The sequence below is a fragment of the Anastrepha obliqua genome, chromosome 4, assembly GCF_027943255.1.
Source record: "Anastrepha obliqua isolate idAnaObli1 chromosome 4, idAnaObli1_1.0, whole genome shotgun sequence".
NCBI lineage: Eukaryota > Metazoa > Arthropoda > Insecta > Diptera > Tephritidae > Anastrepha > Anastrepha obliqua.
The window spans coordinates 54,600,783-54,618,897 of NC_072895.1; the positions used below are offsets into that span (position 1 = coordinate 54,600,783).

At 36.3% G+C, this 18,115-nt stretch overlaps 1 protein-coding gene across 4 annotated transcripts in view; it reads left to right on the plus strand.

Moving 5' to 3' along the window:
• The first annotated feature begins 267 nt into the window (after positions 1-267).
• The window catches only part of LOC129244638 (apoptosis-stimulating of p53 protein 1), a 154,551-nt gene continuing 136,703 nt past the window's right edge, over positions 268-18,115 (plus strand). The window contains exons 1-2 of one of the 4 annotated variants that reach the window (XM_054882377.1): positions 268-407; positions 11,807-13,147. The gene's annotated coding sequence lies outside the window, so the exon portion shown is untranslated. Of the gene's footprint in view, positions 408-920; positions 940-11,490; positions 11,562-11,806; positions 13,148-18,115 lie in introns of those variants that run through there. The other 3 variants (XM_054882381.1, XM_054882378.1, XM_054882379.1) reach the window with 3 other exon arrangements.

Consider the following 18,115-nt stretch of genomic DNA (forward strand, 5'->3'; position numbering starts at 1 on the left):
TGTAGGAGTATTATGAATTATAGCAGAGTATGTATGCAGCATTTGGATAGCACTTAGCAGCAGTCTCTTACGATGGCGTTTTAGTTAATTTGATACGCCTTTAAAGAAAGGTGTATTGAGCGGCGACGCTACTTGCTCTTTGCACACTCACTCACACATATACATATGTAAGTGAATATACCGCTGAGCGGCATATCTGCTTGCTGTCTAGCTAGCTGGTTGATTGTTTGCGTTGACGTTGACGGTGAGCTCGCCTAAGTCGAAGTATGGCTCAGATAGTTTTCCAACGTATTTACCTGTTTGCGGACGTGTTTTACGGAGTATTGTTGCAGGAAGTTAGAGCGTGTGCGCGCGTTACCAATTTGGTGTTTTTGAGGCAGGCCCGCTTGCTGTCTACTTATGTTAAGGTGTGTGCACATGTGTGCAGTTGTATGTAATGTACTACATGTATAAATGAATTTGGTTTTAGTTGTGTGTGTGTCGCTTTGGGGACCCAAAGAAATATGTAGACGCGAGACGCCGCGCATTTAATTGAAGAAAAAATTAAGAAAACATGAAAAGATGTAGCTGATGAGAAGCGTTGAAGGTGAAAAAGTGTAAAAAATTCCAAAAGTAGGCGTAACACAAAAATGCAAAAAACACTAAACAGAGTTATATTATATAGTATCTATTTTGCCGCATCGGTCATGTATACGTACATATATGTAGAAGTATATACATATGTACGTACAAATGCACAACGTTTAACATTTTCAACTCAACGGTTTCTCAATGACGCAGTGCAATTAAACAAGTTTTTGTTTTGGAAGATACAAGCACAGGAAGAGTTGTAGAAAAGGCAGTTAAACTAAACGCGAGTGAATAAAAGCAAGAAAAATAACATAAATGATAAATAAGTGGTGGAAAAGGTGTCGAAAAAGTGGCCGAATAAGGAAATAAGTAATAATTGGTAGTCATTGTGTTTAGAAAATTTCACAAAGCATTCGAAAAATTAAGAAATTTCGGTAGGAACGGCAAAAACGCCAGAAATTCCTGAGTGTGGTTAGCAAGCGTGCATTCTTCTGTGTAAATATATATGTGTGCATGTACAGGCATACACACTTGCATACATACCATAATGATTACACAAATGTCTGTGAGCATGTGTGCAATTTGAACCGCGCCTGTGTATTGGTTGCTATGGCAGTTACCAACGCTGAAAAGTGACGTCGTTGAAACCTATAAATAACAGCTAAAAAAATTCAAAAAAGCCTTCACACGTACATTTGTACATACATGCATGCTTACATGTGTGCAAAGAAGTTTCGAAGCTAAGATTTATGTATGTATGTATGTGTGTATGTATGTATAAAAAAATCTATTAAATTTCAAAATTACAAATAATTAACGAAGAATAAAAACAAACGTACGCAAAGTCAAGTTAAGATAAAAAAAAATCAAAAATAATCCAATCAATATAATCATCGCTTACTTCCTACAATTACTTCAAATCGTTAAAAAAAATCACAGCATTTAATTTCAACTAAAAGCAAGCGAATACAACAATGGCACAAAGCTATAGAGTTCCATCAGCACCATCACAGCATCAACTCCATCGGTTGGCAGCGCTATCTAGCGCTCACCGCAGCGCAGCGGCCGTAAAGTTTTCAAACTATCAGCTTAACGCTCTTTGGTATATTGTATTTCAGCGAATTGTGCGGCCATCAATCGAGCGCTTCACTTCACTAAACTTCACTCCACATTTGCGCCAACTCACCGACCCTGCATTGCCCCTTTGCAACTTTTTTTCTCTACCATTACTACTACTCACCTCACCACACATGGCAGCGCACCGCATCGCATCGCGTTACAAACAGAGATTTGCTCTTGAAAAATCAACATCAAACCGCCGCGACTACGAAAACGGTATAAACGTGATTTTTTTCGGTTTTTTTCTTTTTCTTTTGCGAAATGTGAGCTGTAAGCCGCGAGATGCGAAATGAACTGGAAATCGCTGTGTTTGTTTGTGTGTGTTTACGCTTGATTGCGCGGTTGGTTGTCCGCTTTTGGATGTCGCAATGATACGTGCGGTGTTTGCGGCGGTTTTTAGTTTTTGTAATACTGAGATGAAGTTGGTCATTATCGTGTCGGTGTCCGTACTGGCTAACTGATCTGCCTTGTTTTCTGATGCTGGCTAGCGGTGCTAGCTGAAGATTTTCTGAGACAGTTTACCACAGTATTTTCATTTATTAATGAATTTTCATGCCTACCTTGATCTTAGATTTGTGGGTTTTACTAAAGTTAAAGGAACTAATGGTCGCCTCCTCAATTCATCATTCCATTTCATTTGCTGGCTACTTAATCTTCTCCGAGCACATCTGTATCTGAAATAGATCAAAACTAGTTAGTTACCGTGGTTTCATCGGGTTATGAGACATTTGTGTATGAGGTTTTGGGTTCAGGCACATCATTTGCATGCTTTTGGATCTCTTTACATTATTCTTCTCCTGACATTATTCTGCATTTTTCTTTCTTATTTTTATTTTTTTCTTACTTTTACATAAATCTCAACAAGTCATAAAAGCCGCAGAACTTTTTGGTAGAATTTTCGGCTTTTATTCATAAAAAACGAGTTCTCTGACTTCTTCAGCTCAATATAATGCGTCCGAAGCTGCAGATTCATGATCCCCATTATATTCAACTCTTTACACCTTCGAATATTGAAGAAGTATGAGCTTGACGTTGGCTCTTATTTTTTCTTAAGAACTTATTGGTAACATTTTTAGATTCTTTTTACGAATATAAAAAATTCGTCTCCTTACCTTATTCGCCTTGGAGTAATGGTCCCATAGTTTCCATGTCGTACGGTTTAAACGTACCCATTACTATTTGTAGACTAACTGAAAGCAAACAATTTCATCAACGTAGCATTCCTCATGTGTAGCATTTGTTAACTATTTATGAAGGTTTTAGATAACCTTCTGTGCGTGTGTCCGGCAGTATTAAAAACGCGTTTAAAACGCCTGGGAGCCCCACTGTTTGAGCGTCTGGAGGACGTCGCAAAAGCGGATCTCCCAGCTTTGCTTTGATTCGCCAAAAGCGCTAACATCCTACATGATGTTTACTTTCAGTATTCATAGAGGTCGATCTCCATCTGGTATCGCTAGGGAACAAAAAGTCTAAGCGTGGCTTATTGCCAACATATTGCTAACCTAACCTAACCTATGAAGGTTTAATTATGAGGAACACATTTTCCTGCTGTTGGGCCATTAAAGTCGCTAGTTCAAGTTATGGAAGAGATTACTGACATCTTTATTTTGCTCTGAGTTTTTGAAGGATCCAGTCTGATTACGAATTGTGGAGATTTAAGAATCGATTTAAGTTCGATCGAAAGCCACTTTAAAATTATAGTCTAAAGCGTACAATTGGGTGGAGCAGGGATATATTCTTCATGAGAACTTGAAATCCATTATCTCTGATGATAGTTCTTAATGAGCTTGTGAGTGCATTTCTTCTAGACAAAGCAATAATATGTGGTAAAATCTGTCTCTATTAAAAAGAATTTTTCTACATAACGACATTACATTCAATTAGTCGTATAATTGATCAAACCTATGTATAAGCTGAAATCCATATTTCAACGAATTATTTTTCTCAGATCCTCCCACTCATAAAACGGAGTGCTCTCTCTGCACAAGAACAACATGTGTGCTCTGTTTGAAAATCACCACTAATTCGTCATTAAAACGAAAACGATTCTGCTTCGCATTACAATTAATTATATTCTCTTTTCTTAATAATCTCCCTGGCAACCCATACATATTCGTATCCCTCTTCCAATCTTTCCACCTTTCAAAGCCCTTTTCGAATCAACTTTTGATACTTGGAACTCTCTCTTATCTTTTCTAATTCTCTGGAATATCCTGACTTATCTCAAAATACTTTCCACGATTAGGTAACTTCAGTTGTATCAAAATAGGTAATGAAGTCCATAACAGTTAAATATAAGGGGTTACGGAGCGGCAATAATGTGGTTTTGGTTAAATAGGCGGATGCAGGATGTGAAAGAAAATATACAAAATCATACTTTTTGATCGACTTTATCGCTATATTTCATGGTTTAGATCTTCTGAGTACCGTCACTCCGTTAATTGTTGCTTCGTCTCGATATAGTGTTGGTAGGCCCAGGTTTCAAGACATTCCAGCACCAGTTTTGATGTAACCTAGAAAAAGTTAAAAGCCTTGATTTCTGTCTGACTATTAGTATTAGCGAGTATACTTTGCTCTTGCGTAGACTTCCACTTGGCATATGGTTTTATTCTTGCCTAGCGCTTCCGAGTATCTTTTCACTGGTCCCTGCATCTTATGAGGGATCCGTCCGTGTACTATGCAACCATGTTGTGGTTTATCTTGTAGGTTTTAAGTCGCCACCGTAGCCGAATGGATTGGTTCGTGACTACCATTCGGGAGTGTTGTAGGTTACTCCACTTGTGCAACAATATCAAGACGTACACCACAAACAGTGTACGCGGCAATTATTTATTTATTCATTTTTATTTTAGATTACTCTATCCAAGTCTTTTTATATCAGTTCAGTCATTACGTGTTTGAAAAACTGAATATCGGGAACAACATGTTCCATGACCTTGAGATCTCAGGGGTTAATTCAGCAAGAAATCTGAACTTCCTGCGGCTTTAGCGAGCACCTGAGCTAATGGTAGCATTGGTTATTCTTAGTATATCCCTTTTGGCTTGAGGGGATCGTTTTGTTTTTAATCGTTTTTCTTTTTTTGTTAATTTCCTCTACCAACTTCCCACCAGTTCCTCAACACTTTCCCATCCCAACAAAACAGTTTAGACGCCTCGTCACCTGCCTACTTCAATAAATGCACATTTCACTGGTACAAGCATCCGTCCGTTCAACAAGTAACCAACTTAACCGCCAACCGCCAACCGCCTATTTGTTCATCCGCCCATCCGTTATTCATCCGGTCATTCAAACGCTCAAATGACTAGTATGCGTATTAATGGCTGTTGGCCATCTTGTCTATTGGCTATTGATTAGCGGCGACACATTCACTAACCAATTCATTTGATGGTGGACCACAATACAAATAAGTAGGCTGGCTGGTTGACTAAGTGACTTTTATGGAGTGGCGGAAAGGCAGTTTGGTGGTATGGCTGTATGGCGGATTGCGTGAACGTTGGTCTCCTTAATAGAATGGGCAGATATACAGATTTATATGTATGTATGTATTTGTTTAAATTTATGCAGTTGCAATAAATGTTCTGTTCACTATACGGATGGATGGATGGATGAATGTACGAGGTTATAGCTTGTTGCGGTGCTGGAAAGAAAGCTTTGCATGTACATATGTATGCATGCACATAGACATACATACATATGTAGGCATTGCAGAATTGAAAGTGGGATAAATGGATGGATGGATTGGATTGATTGCGCGAATGACTCGTAAATCAGTACTGTTTGTGAACAGTTTGAATTGATATATTGAGAATTTATTCGATGATACATAGAAACCGGAGCGTTTGGTTTCCTCCGCTAAGTTGCCTAGTTATCGTGCCTATTACCTCGATTCGATACATATTTATGGTTGATTGCTTGACAGTTGCCGCTTGAGTGATTAACTTCGCCATCAACTTTGGCGAAGCGATATCGTTGACCGATCTTGAATTGCAGCAATGAAACAGCGCAAAACTGGCCTGTCGCGATGAAAAGTCGCCAAACAACCGAGTATCACAATTTTTGCAAAATATACAATACCTACAAGCATGCCCATACATATGTATGTACATTTGTGCTGCTACCAGTATTGTTGTTGTTTTTTGTAATTGCTCTTGTTTTAATAGACGACTTGAATTTCAGCTACAACTATCGTGTATGCTCCATTAATGAATGTGTGTAGATGTATTTGTTTGCATGTACGAGTATAGTCACCAGCCAGCATGCGTTCCACTCCATTTCCCTATTGCTATGCGCAACGTCAAGATCGTTGTTAACCAGAGGAGCAACAGGCAGAAGAAGAAGAAGAAGCAACGGGATAGCGACGATATATTACTGCAAACACACGTGCACACATTTACAAATACATGCATACATAAATATTGGAGTAATGAAAATAATCATCACGACAACAACTCACAAGTAGAAGTAAAAACTCTAAACAGCGCCATATGTTGCCGCTCGGCCGCTCTGCTGCTTTTCTTGTTGCTCAGCTCATTGTAGCTTTGCAGTCTCTGCCTAAGCCGACGTTCGCATTGGAATGTGCTGCTGGCATCAACACAACATTGTTGCTATTGCCCATGTGATGTCGCTCCACTATGCGCTCTCAGTGTCTGTACATCTCTCGATTACAGCCAACCCAGCGTAGCGCAGCTTCCACACACGCGCTCCCAACTGTTGCTTTTCAATGGACTCCACACATTCCAGTTTTTGTTGTTGCCGATCTGGTTGTTGGCTGAATTTGCTACGTTCACTGTCATCTACTGGTTTTCATTGTTGTATTGCTCTTCTTTATTTTTGTTGTTAGTATTTTTTTTTTTGGTATTGTTTATGACGTCGCAGTCGTCAGCATCGCTATGCTGCTCTTCTTAGCATGCCCACATTTTGCTTGGGGTTCAGTGATTTTGCTCTGCTCAATGTTGACAGCCGCAAGCAATATTGCCAACACAGACAACAATAAAAATTACAACAATCGGTAAACGGCCAACAACAAATGATTTGAATGACTCCTCGCCGCCAACAACCGCTAGCGAATGGTTTGGTTGTTTGAGCTGAGCTGTGGTCGCAACTCTGAGCTCTGGGCTCGGAGCTGCGATAGAAGCGGAGGCGAAAAAGACAAAACAAAAAAAACTAAATCTACAATGCAATGTGAATGTGATTTTTCAATTGTTTGTGGGTGCGGAGCTCATAGAGAGGAACAGTCAAAGGGAAACGTTGGTTTGTGGCAGCCAAACCAATTGTAAGGCAAGCGAGTGACATACCACGCTTCGTAAAAGGAAACAAATGAGAAGGAAGCGGTAAAGTACCGACGTTGTGACAGACGTAGGCAGCCCAATAATAAATAAAATAAAGAAAAGACGGCGCGCAACAATAATGTAATATAAGCAACAATATATATACCTATATACACATGCTTATACATATATTATATATGTACCTCAAACACCAACCATGGGAAAAAAAAACAACCGCAATGCAAAGTGAAAAAAAAAAATGCAAAACAACATGAGCTACCAAATACAATGGGAACTATGGTACAACAAAACCGACAACCGCTAAGCGAAGTAAAGGAAACAAACCACGAACTTCCTCCCTTTGTTGCTAAATTAATTGTTGCTATTTTTTATTTTCTCTTTTCTTATAATGGGGTTAACATGAGCTTATGTTTGTTTTTACTTTAGAAATCTCCTACAAAGCTTTGCTATGACTCATTGTGGGATTTGGTGATAGTATTTTCATCTCTAACAACTCACTTACTTGAATTGCTCAGATAACCACTCAAAAACTCCTCATCAGACAATTTTTGCAATTCGTGTGCCTCCTTTACTTTGCGAATCTAAGGGTCGTTAGCTAATGTCTGTTCAATCAATTATTCAGAACTTAATCCGAAAAACGGAATCTTACTCGGAATTTGGCTAAAAAAGCGCTTTTTTAATGCCCGTTTAGCGCTCATTTGTCAGTTAGCTTCGGTATGAATTTATATTAAGATAGGTTGTTGGTTAGCCATAAATTAAAGCAGAAGTTTGGTAATTAACAAAATTAAACACATACATACATTCAGCAAACTCGCTGCCCTACGTCAAAGATGAACAGTGGGGTCATTAAGCCCTGTAGCGAACATATCATTTTACATGGGGTTCTATGGTAGACTCCCAAACTTTTTTCTTTTTAATATAAGTTCCCGAATTCGGTACTTCACTCAGCTATTGAATTGGCAATATTAAGCGAAATAATTCTTCTATACTTGCCACCTGAAGATGCTACATCGATCCTTCTATAAATAATTAGTTATGCTAAGTACCAGAGCCAGCGGTGGCACTGTGACTTAATTCGTTAGAGTAAGCCGTTTTTCTCATTCTTGGCCGTGATACATCAGCAGTCGACTCTGGGCTCAAAATTTACACTGAACCACAACATTAAAATGTGTGTGGTACACAAAAGGTATCTTCTAATAGAAATCTCTAATCGACAGTCAGCGGCAAATCTCCGAGTGTCATGCACTCGTTTTGTCTGGAATATTAAGTCGTCTACATCTTGAAGAAGATACTGGGCGTATCAACCTTTACTAGTATTATCATGTAGGGTACATCTCATTATTAATCGGTTGAAATATTTACTGTCCCTGTTTTTTATTCGTCGTATCTTAGTAATTTAATTTCCAAGTCAGTCCAAGCACTTTTGGGTTAGGGTCATTACGCGTTAGATTTTAAGGATAACGTTATAGTCGGCATTCATGTTGATCTCCCTTTGTAGATGAATTGCTCAACTACTTCGCAAAATCTTGCTCTAAAACACTTCACTATTTTAGTCATTAGCCCGACAACAGTTCCATATAATCTTGCTGTCAATTCCATTTTCACCAAGTTCTACTTAGCGAAGATATGAATAGTTCGCTCATTGTAAACAGTTTATGAAAGTGGAAAATAGAAGAGAAGGAGTTGCACACATATCCTTTTCGCCCACTTAGGCTCAAGAAGGGATGGAGGATGGCGTGACAGCTTGATTAAAAGCTTAATGAGTCTAGAATTAATATGTCTTTTAAGTTATTGTTCTGAGTTAGAGTTGCTAAAAATGGTAACTTTAGAAGCCGAAACCCAATTCTGCGCAGTGCGAGGCAGTTTAAGAGGAGACGGATAGATTATTCTTCCCCATCGTTTTTAAAGCTTCTAAAAAATGGTCCACACATAGTGTTTTTAATCATATGTGATGTTGATAGTTGCTAGAAATCCTGACTGAAAGTCATTATCGCATCTCCGCGGAACGAATTGGAACAAAAACTCGTTGAGCATGTCACGGTAACGCTCGCCATTTACTGTAACCGCGGCTCCTCGCTCATTTTCGAAAAAACATGGCCCGATGATGCCGTCAGACCAAAAACCGCGCCAAACAGTGACTCGTTGTGGATGCATTTGCTTCTCTACAGTAACGTGTGGATTTTCTGAGCCCCAAAGCCGACAATTTTGCTTATTGACGTAGCCACCGATGTGAAAATCAGAAAAGAAGAAGAAGACTCACCACTTTGGAAATAGGTTTTCAATATTTCCCAATTTTGTTCAAGCGTATAGCGTCCCATTTCGTAAATGTCAAACCTTTAAGTAAATTATGAGCACATTTGACATGTCATCTGTGTTACCATTCTCAAAAAAATAGGTGGTTCAAAAAGCAAACGCTATATGGCCCACCCTGCATTTTGAGTGATGTAAGCACCGAAAATAAACAAACTTTTCGAATTTTGTGATTTTTAAATTAAATCAATTAAAATGCTGCGTATTAAATTGTTAAAGCACGAATTATAAAAATACTTACAAATTCATTTCTTTTTCTCGCTTTCGGCGATCCTCGGGTCTTATTTAAGTTTATAGCATCAGCAGCTAAGCTGATGTAGTCATAGGTTTTTATTTTTTTTTTTTAATTTTTAATTAAATTGTGTACCTTTTTTTCTACTATTTTCGTTTCAATTATCTTCATCGTTTACAATAATCTTACCTAAGTTTTCAATTTTATTTACGAATCTGCGCTCTTTTGACGCTCCTTTATCATATCAAATATCACATCTACTTTGTCGGCACGGCAAAATTACGCTGTTTTTCCCACCTGAATCTTAGTAATTATTCTTGACGTAATCCACGAATACAGAACATCCAGAGAATACAGAACATGCAGTGAGGACTTCCAAAAACCGCGAAAAAAATGGCGCGTTTGACAATTGAGGGACGTCAGTACAAAAAATAAGCAAACCTTTCTGAGCAAGTGTATGTGTCTACTATTTTATTCATTCTTGGCTCCCCACTTATTCTCGTTGGTTCTTCCTCTTTTTTTGTTTGTTTGTTTCATTGAATTTTTTGCCTTTCCTGCGCGGAAAATTCCAAAAATCAATTTGCCTATACTTATATAATCAATAGTGAGCTGCGCTTTATCACTCTCTCACTTCCTGCATTGCTCTTTGTCGATCATGCGGCGCTTTCTATTTTTTTGTTATTTTTTGAAGCGGGGGTGGATGCCATAAGTGCTATCAGATTTGTATTATTCTTTTCGTCGGTTTTTACGCCTACCACAGTGTAATAAAAAGGAAGGAAACGCAATAAAAGCAACAATAAAAGAAAACAACCGACTGCGTCAATTTGACAATTGAGTGCTCGTATACACGCATGTGTGCGGCAGCGTGTACCCTGCAGGAATAACAATTGGCTCCGGAGTAATGTGCTTCTGCGTGATTTTAGAAGTGTGACTGGTGTGTGCTGATGGTTTCCCTATTAACAATTGGTGAATTTTACACGACTATGTCTTAGGCAGTGTTAATCGCCCACGCCTGCTTGTGGTTTGAAACTAGTACTCGTTCGGAACTACATAGTTTTAAACTAAACTTTAAATCTACAATATGTATGTACCTGCAGTAGTAGAAGTTTTAGAGTACCAGCGTAACATTCAGGGCCTATGTTTGATTCAGGGGGGACGAAAAACAATTTTCTATTTAACATTTTCAAAGTTTTGTAATTTTTGTAATAGTTTTAATTTTTTTAAATTTCTAAAAAAAATTTAATATAGTAAAAAAAATTTTAATGTAGTACAAATTTTAATTTGGTAATTTTTTTTTTTATTTAGTAAACATTTTTTTTTTTTAATTTAATACATTTTTTTTTAATTTAGCAAATTTTTTTTTAATTTGGTAAATTTTTTTTTAATTTAGTAAAACAATTTTTTTCTTAATTTTTTTTAATGTAGTAAAAAAATTTTTTTAAATTTGTTTTTTTAATTTAGTAAAAAAAAATTTAATTTAGTAAAAAAATTTATTTGGATATTATTTTGAAAACATTTTTTTTTGTAACTAGTGTGCTTCCCTTTAACACTTATAGTAAATTTTTTCTAATTTTTAGCTGTTTTTAATTTGTTTAAATTTTTCTTTAATTTCGATGTTTTTTTTTTGTGATTACTCTTTTTTAACTTATAACTTTGATAGTTTACACTTTATTGGCATTCAAATGTGACATATTAATTTCACACATGGATGTCGTATGTGGCAAAGTGGTGCATAATTGATTAAATCACGCTAGTTCTGAAACAGAATCTAATTTCACCGCCTCACGCTTTCCTGCACGGTATGTACGAAGGAAAAATTAAAGAAATCAAACAAGTCAAGCAATTGAGACAAACGTGAGCGGAACTCTGAATTGGGACTGCATTTCATAGTTTGTGAATTTCCGATGATCTTGCCGATTGCCGTCAGTTGCATAGAAGGCAATAGTAGATGTGGTGCTCGTACAAAATATGGTGTTTCTTAGATGCTAAAACAGTATATATCATATATATATGAACATATCTGAAGTAAAAAAGGGAAAATGTAAATAATTTAACTAAAAATGTGAAAAATTCCAAATTAATAATGCATCATAAAAACTCGTGCTTAGGCAAGCAAATGCCGCCGTAACAAAAACAAAAACAAAAATTAAACAACAATTCCACGCTTAAATGATTAACACAAATTTCTATGTTAAAGGCATTTACCGGTTTTCGTCAGGTTTCTTGTAAAGAAATGTGAAATATGTAGTAAAAAAAGTTGTGTTATTTATGTTTTCTTTCTTTCAGTGAATATGGCAGCAGCAGCTGAACTTAGAAATCTTGAAAGGTGGTTTACAAAACAACAATAACAAAGTAAAAAATACTACTAAGAGAAATACCGAAATATTTACGTAGTAGGACGAAGTGAACAAACTGGTGAAGAGTCTCAAACGCAAATGGTTATAATTAAGTTAAAGAAAAAGTGAGTGAACGAAGTGTAAAGAAAAGGTGTTGAAATGTGAGAAGTGAACGAAGAAATGAACAAACCGAAATTGGATGAAAGTATACAAATAAAAATAATAAAATTGTGTTTAGAAATGTGAATTAAAAGTAGAGCATACAAATTTTTGATGGGGCGCAAACTAACAAAAACTAATAGAAGCCAGAAAAAACAAAAACAAATGTAAAAATTCAAAAAGTGTAAATTTTAATAGATATTAAAAATTAAAAAGATTATTTAAATTATAAAAAACACAAAAATGTATACATATTGATAAGAACAGAAACTCAAATGAAACAAAAAAATAATGGTGACAAGAAAAATAAAAAAGCTAGTTAAAAAATTTAAAAGTGTCTGAAATTAAAGCCTAGAAATTTGAAATGACATTTCGCAGAATCTGTACAAAGAAAGAAAAACTGAATATGAGTGAAGGAAGAATCCCAAATGGAAATTAAAATTTAAAATATTAAATATCATAGCAGAGTAGTTTGCACGTTTTAAATAAAATATGCGAAAAGTTAAATTGTGCAAATCGCAAAAATCTTTACAAAACTTTCAATAGCATACATGAATTATAAAAAAAAATATCTAAAATTCGCAATATGCGTATGCACATAAGGGCGCAAAAAAAATAATTAAAATAAAATAAAATAGTGAATTTTTGTTTTTTTAAAAGTAATACAAAATTTCAATAATTAATAAACAAACGAATCATAGCTTCGCCTGAAAAAGGTGCTACACTACACGCCGCTTAGCGTAGTTGCTGACATCCAATCAACAACTTGTCAATATAACAATTCAACAATTCTGTAGTTCGGCAATTCAGCAATTCAGCAAGTTATCATACAAACATACATTTGTGCATAGCGATAAATAGAAGAAAAAGTCTAAAACTCTATTGGCAATCCATCAATTCAGCAATTTTTCATTTCACTCAACAATTCAAGAGCCGAGTGCAGCCATAAGGGCAATCAGCCAACCGAACCGATCCCACAGTGTGATCGACTGTGCGGCCGACCTACCGCACTTACACACTTACATACACATACACACGCTCAACATTTCAGCAAACATCCATAAGAGATTTCCATTGCAGTAAGCAGCTAGTATTTGGCAATCGTTGAACCTGCAACGGCGCATCAACTGAGGTCAGTAACACCAATAGTGTACAAGTCACGTTTGTTTACTTCATAAAACACATATGTATGTATCTATAGCTGTACAAACATATGAATAGCTCCAAACACGATTATATACTAACATACACACACATACATATGAATACACACATACATACATACATGTATTTCCAAATAAGCGGAAAGCTACAAACTACGAGTAGCACTCACTACATGCCTTTGAATTTGGCATCCACACCCGCATTCATTTGAGTTATACATACATGCATACACATTAATTCGTTGGCTCCTATGTGCACCCATGCGCATGCCGGCCATGCGTCGCCAAGTAAGCCACTACTCTGTTTGGAGCCGTTGTTTTTCTACTTTTATTTTTATTTTCATTTTCATTTTAATTTTTTTATTTTGTAGTTCTTTATTCGCGCGCTGATTTGAAATTTCCCTTTCAATTCGAATTCCAATTTCAAAATATCAACAGCGCGCGTAGCAATCCCGTTTCTGGTTCAACGCTTACTTCATTCGCTTGCGCCAAATATGCCTTGCATTACTTTAACTCACTCATTCGCGATTTTTTTTTTTTATTTTTTTTTTTTTTACTTAAATTGTTTTTCAATATATTTTGTTTTAATTTTAAAGTTTATCTGCTTTAGTTTTTTAGTTTTACTTTTTCAACATATCTGCCCTTTTTTACATACACGTTTCGTTTGTTCATGTGCACGCATACGTATGCATGCAGGTATGTACATTGGCGTGCAATACTGTAACATGATGTAACACTATTCATGCCAGTAACCGTTATCTACTCAAGATTCTAATGAATTACATATTTGTTTCAATATACCTGTACTCCCCAGGTATTATCCAGGTCCATTAGTTTCTCGGTAGATGGCTGTAGTGATAGATATCTCGTAAAGTTTCGATCAAACCATATAATTTAATTATTACAAAAAAAAAAATTTCTTTTCGTACATATATTTTGTAAACTCAACTCCGATTTGCTAATAAAACCACAAATTAAATTGCTGCTTTGTTGCGGCTACTATGCGCATGCGGATATGCTACAAATATTAAAACATTTATTTTATTATTTACTTTTAACTTTGCCATTTTATGTTAAGTTTGCACTATTGTACATATCTTAACTTTGCCTTGTACACGGATCGCTACAGATTTTATTTATTCTTCGATATTTGCACCTCAATTAGAAGACATCTTCAAGAACTCTTATCATCTGTTAGCGTTTGCTTAAGTTTATATAGAAACATATACTTGTTGTTCTTAGCGATGTCAACCATTTAAAATTCAACTAAATTGTATTCCACCGATGAACCCTATGGGTTTTCGCAAGATCAGTATTTTGTTGGGTTGTAAATCGTTGATGTTCATTGTCGTGCAGTGTCCTCTGCAAAATATTTATATGGTATTGTCCTACTTTGTCTTATAACTAAGAATATTTTTGCCTTAGACCGGCTCGGGGGCCATAGGAAAAAAAGTGGAAAAAGTCAGTAAAAGAAATAGAGGATTTCGGCACCATAAAGAGTTTTTTCTCCTTCTAAAAACAGCTGACATTTTTTTTAAGTTATAATTTGGTTACTTGACATGCGATGTTCATGTTCTTTAGAGGTCCAAAGTAATTTTCACATAGCTGGGTCAGTTACTCAAAGTATTCAGTATTCAAGTGCTTAAAAATTAATTAGAAGTTTGCTTCTAAATAGGTTTTAACAAATAGGTTTTTTCACTATTTTCTTATTTAAAATTGCAGCACAGTCTTTTGAGCAGATCAAATTTAGTCAATGTAAAGGGTTTTCCAATAACAGGTGTTATTTTGAATAGTCCGCTATTTCGGAGAGATAACTAACGATTTTGTGTGGCCGGAATTGGATGGTATTGATCTGGACAACGTTTATTTTCAACTAGACGGTACTTCGTGCCACACAAGCAACGAAGCCATTGATCTTTTACCAGAAAAAATTCCGGACCGTGTTATCTCTCGAAGAGGTGATCACAATTGGCCACCGAGATCTTGTGATTAACACCCTGTTGTCTTCTTTCTTTGAGGCCACGTGAGAGAGAAGGTCTACGCCAACAGCTCAGGGTCGCTTCAAGACCTCAAAGATGGAATTCGTGAGGCTATCGAGGACATAGGGCAGCTACTTTGAAATTCGGTTATGGAAAATTTCATGAAAAGGATATTGTCCTGTAATCGTGGCCGTGGTGGTCATTTACCTGATGTCATTTTCCACTATTAGCAGCATACCTTCCTCTTTATAATGAAATGAACATCCTATCATTTATATTAAAAAATAGCATTTTTCTTTGAATATCAAAATAACACCTCTTATTGGGAATCTCTTTGTAATGTAGGTATACATAAATATCTAGCTGGCCTACCTTCGCATGCAATGCTGCAAATATAATGTTTGAAAAATTTAAAAAAATCCTCAACTGCCTCTTGTCTTCACTATGAAAATATTTTCGTACGGAATTTTAATCCTCATTTAGAGATTTTTCTGTTCATTTATTAAAACGAAAATTTCTAGTACTTATAAATCTTCACTTATGGCAACTCTGTCTATTACTTGTTTTAAGGATAGATAAATACAAAATTAATCATTAAATTTTGGTTTTGAATAACTTTTTTACTAAATAAAAATATAAATAAATGATTTTAAGTGATCGAAAACTTTATTTTGACCTTCTACGCACTTCATTGCTTGTCTGTTTTTATAGCACAGTTGTCTAGTCCACAAGCGTCAAATATGATTGACGTACGAGACCATTTACAAAAATTATAAGTCTTCCGATAGGTTCATTAATTTTGCGCCACGTCGCAGCAGGTTTTTTTTCCTAACTGTAACCTATTCTTAACTGATCATCAACAAGAAATATTATATGATCCATAAAGAAAAAAAAAAACAAATAATAGATTCGTTGTGGAAAGGTTAAATGTGGGGAATAAATTCCATAGCTGCCTCATGTCAGTGGAAGGAATTGGAAATAACAGTAGAAAGTGTGGGAGCAAAATAGTGAGGCCATTGCAACGCTTGATGCTACTCAGTACTGATGAAAATACCGATTGCTGAAACGAGTGGTGTTACATCATTTCTCATTAGTGTACTTGCATTGCGTGACTTGCTTGTTTTTTACGCCCCAACTCGCATTGATCTGACTAGCCGCGGCAGCGTGCATTGCGAATCGCGAATAGCATCTCATGGGGCATTCTGGGGTCCAATGGCATATATAGTAACGATATTGCCGCATATGCTGCTGCTAACCATTTCGGTTCAATATGTCGCACTGACGAGCGCAATGAAGCGTGTATAGGCACAGTGTGTGGTGATGGCTTATATGGGAAGCTGTAGTTTTTATACAATATTTCCTTCTTACAATTAAAAGAATCAGAAACACTAGCGCACATTTACCACTGCCTTTCGGAGACTAAGAGAAAAAATTAAATTTTTTACGCCCATGGACATTGAAACCGAGACTACTGCTGATACTATACCCATAAAATCACTCATCTACTAAGTTTAAGAATTTAATTATATTAATTAATTTAGATTTTGTTCAATTTGGTTAACTCGCTTCTAGGGAGAAGTATAATATTACCTAATGCTAATATATTATTTTCTAGGAGTCACTAAATGATGTAGATCCCTCTTATTTGGGATACTATAAATAGTGCGGTACAGCGAATTTAGTATTATGAATTATAGAAAGTGATAATTATACTAGGGTTAATGTCGATTCCCTATGCTCCAGAAAGGCGTTGAAGGGGCCTCTATACACATAATGTCTCTATTAAGCTGGTTAGAAGCTATTACCCAACTTTTCTACTGCAGCTCTGAATGTGTTTTTGTTTTGTTTTAATTGTGTACTTAATATGTATGTATAGTTAAAGTTTTTTAAAGAGATAAACCAATGAACTATATACAGGGTGTTTCGTCTACACTTGGAAATTGAAAAAAAAGAAGTTTTTTATTATTTTATTTGATATGATATATTACAATTCATTTTCAATCAACATAAATAATACCCAGAAGATGGTTAAAATTTTCAGTGACGCACATTTCGACTATTTTGTATGCATTTTTCATATCATTTTGGAATATTTGTGGGTTTACGCCGTCGATTTCCTTGCGAATATTGACCTTCGGAGACTCGAGTGCTTGAGATTTATTAGTGTTTACCTTTGCATTTAAAAAGTCTCACAGGAAAAACTCCATCGCTTCCATCAAATCGATCGAGCGAAAATGCTGTTTTTGGGGTTGAGCCGCCGGGGGAACATTTCTTAAGCAAATTTATCGGCTGCATCATCCTGCTGGAACCAATAATCTTCTAACTGAATTTCCTTGATGAATGATTGCAAAAATTTGTTGATCATGGATCGATATTAGTCTCTATTGACAGTAACAATACGCCTTTCGTCACCCTCAAAAACGAATAACTCGGTAATGTTGTTGGTTCATACTTCACACCAAACAGTGACTTGAGCGTCATGCAGAACCGAAAATTTTATTTATTTACTCCTCCTTAAGAGACCTCCTATCCGGTCATCGGCATGCCCTTGACAGTTGTTAAAGGGGAACTGCACAAATTATTTCTCAGGAAAACGCAGAAAAGATGGAGCTCGATTTCTTCATGTGCTATTTCGAAAAGCCTTCGGCCCCAATACGATATACGAAGGACTCAGAAAGTTCTTTGGACTCCTCGCCATTCAATTTCCAAACTCGTAGCTGTGTTTACCGGTCACTGGACGATCGGCACACACGCGGAAAAGCTAGGGTTACCAATTAACCCCCTGTTGCAGAAGCTATGGGTACCTTTTAGAGAAGGAGGCCGTTGAGCATCTTCTCTGTAAATGTCCGGGTTTGGCAGCTAGAAGACTAAGGTCACTGGGAGCACCTTTCTTCGACAGCCTGGGGCAGTGCGTCAACCTGAATCCAATCAATCTTCTCCATTATATCAACAGCTCTG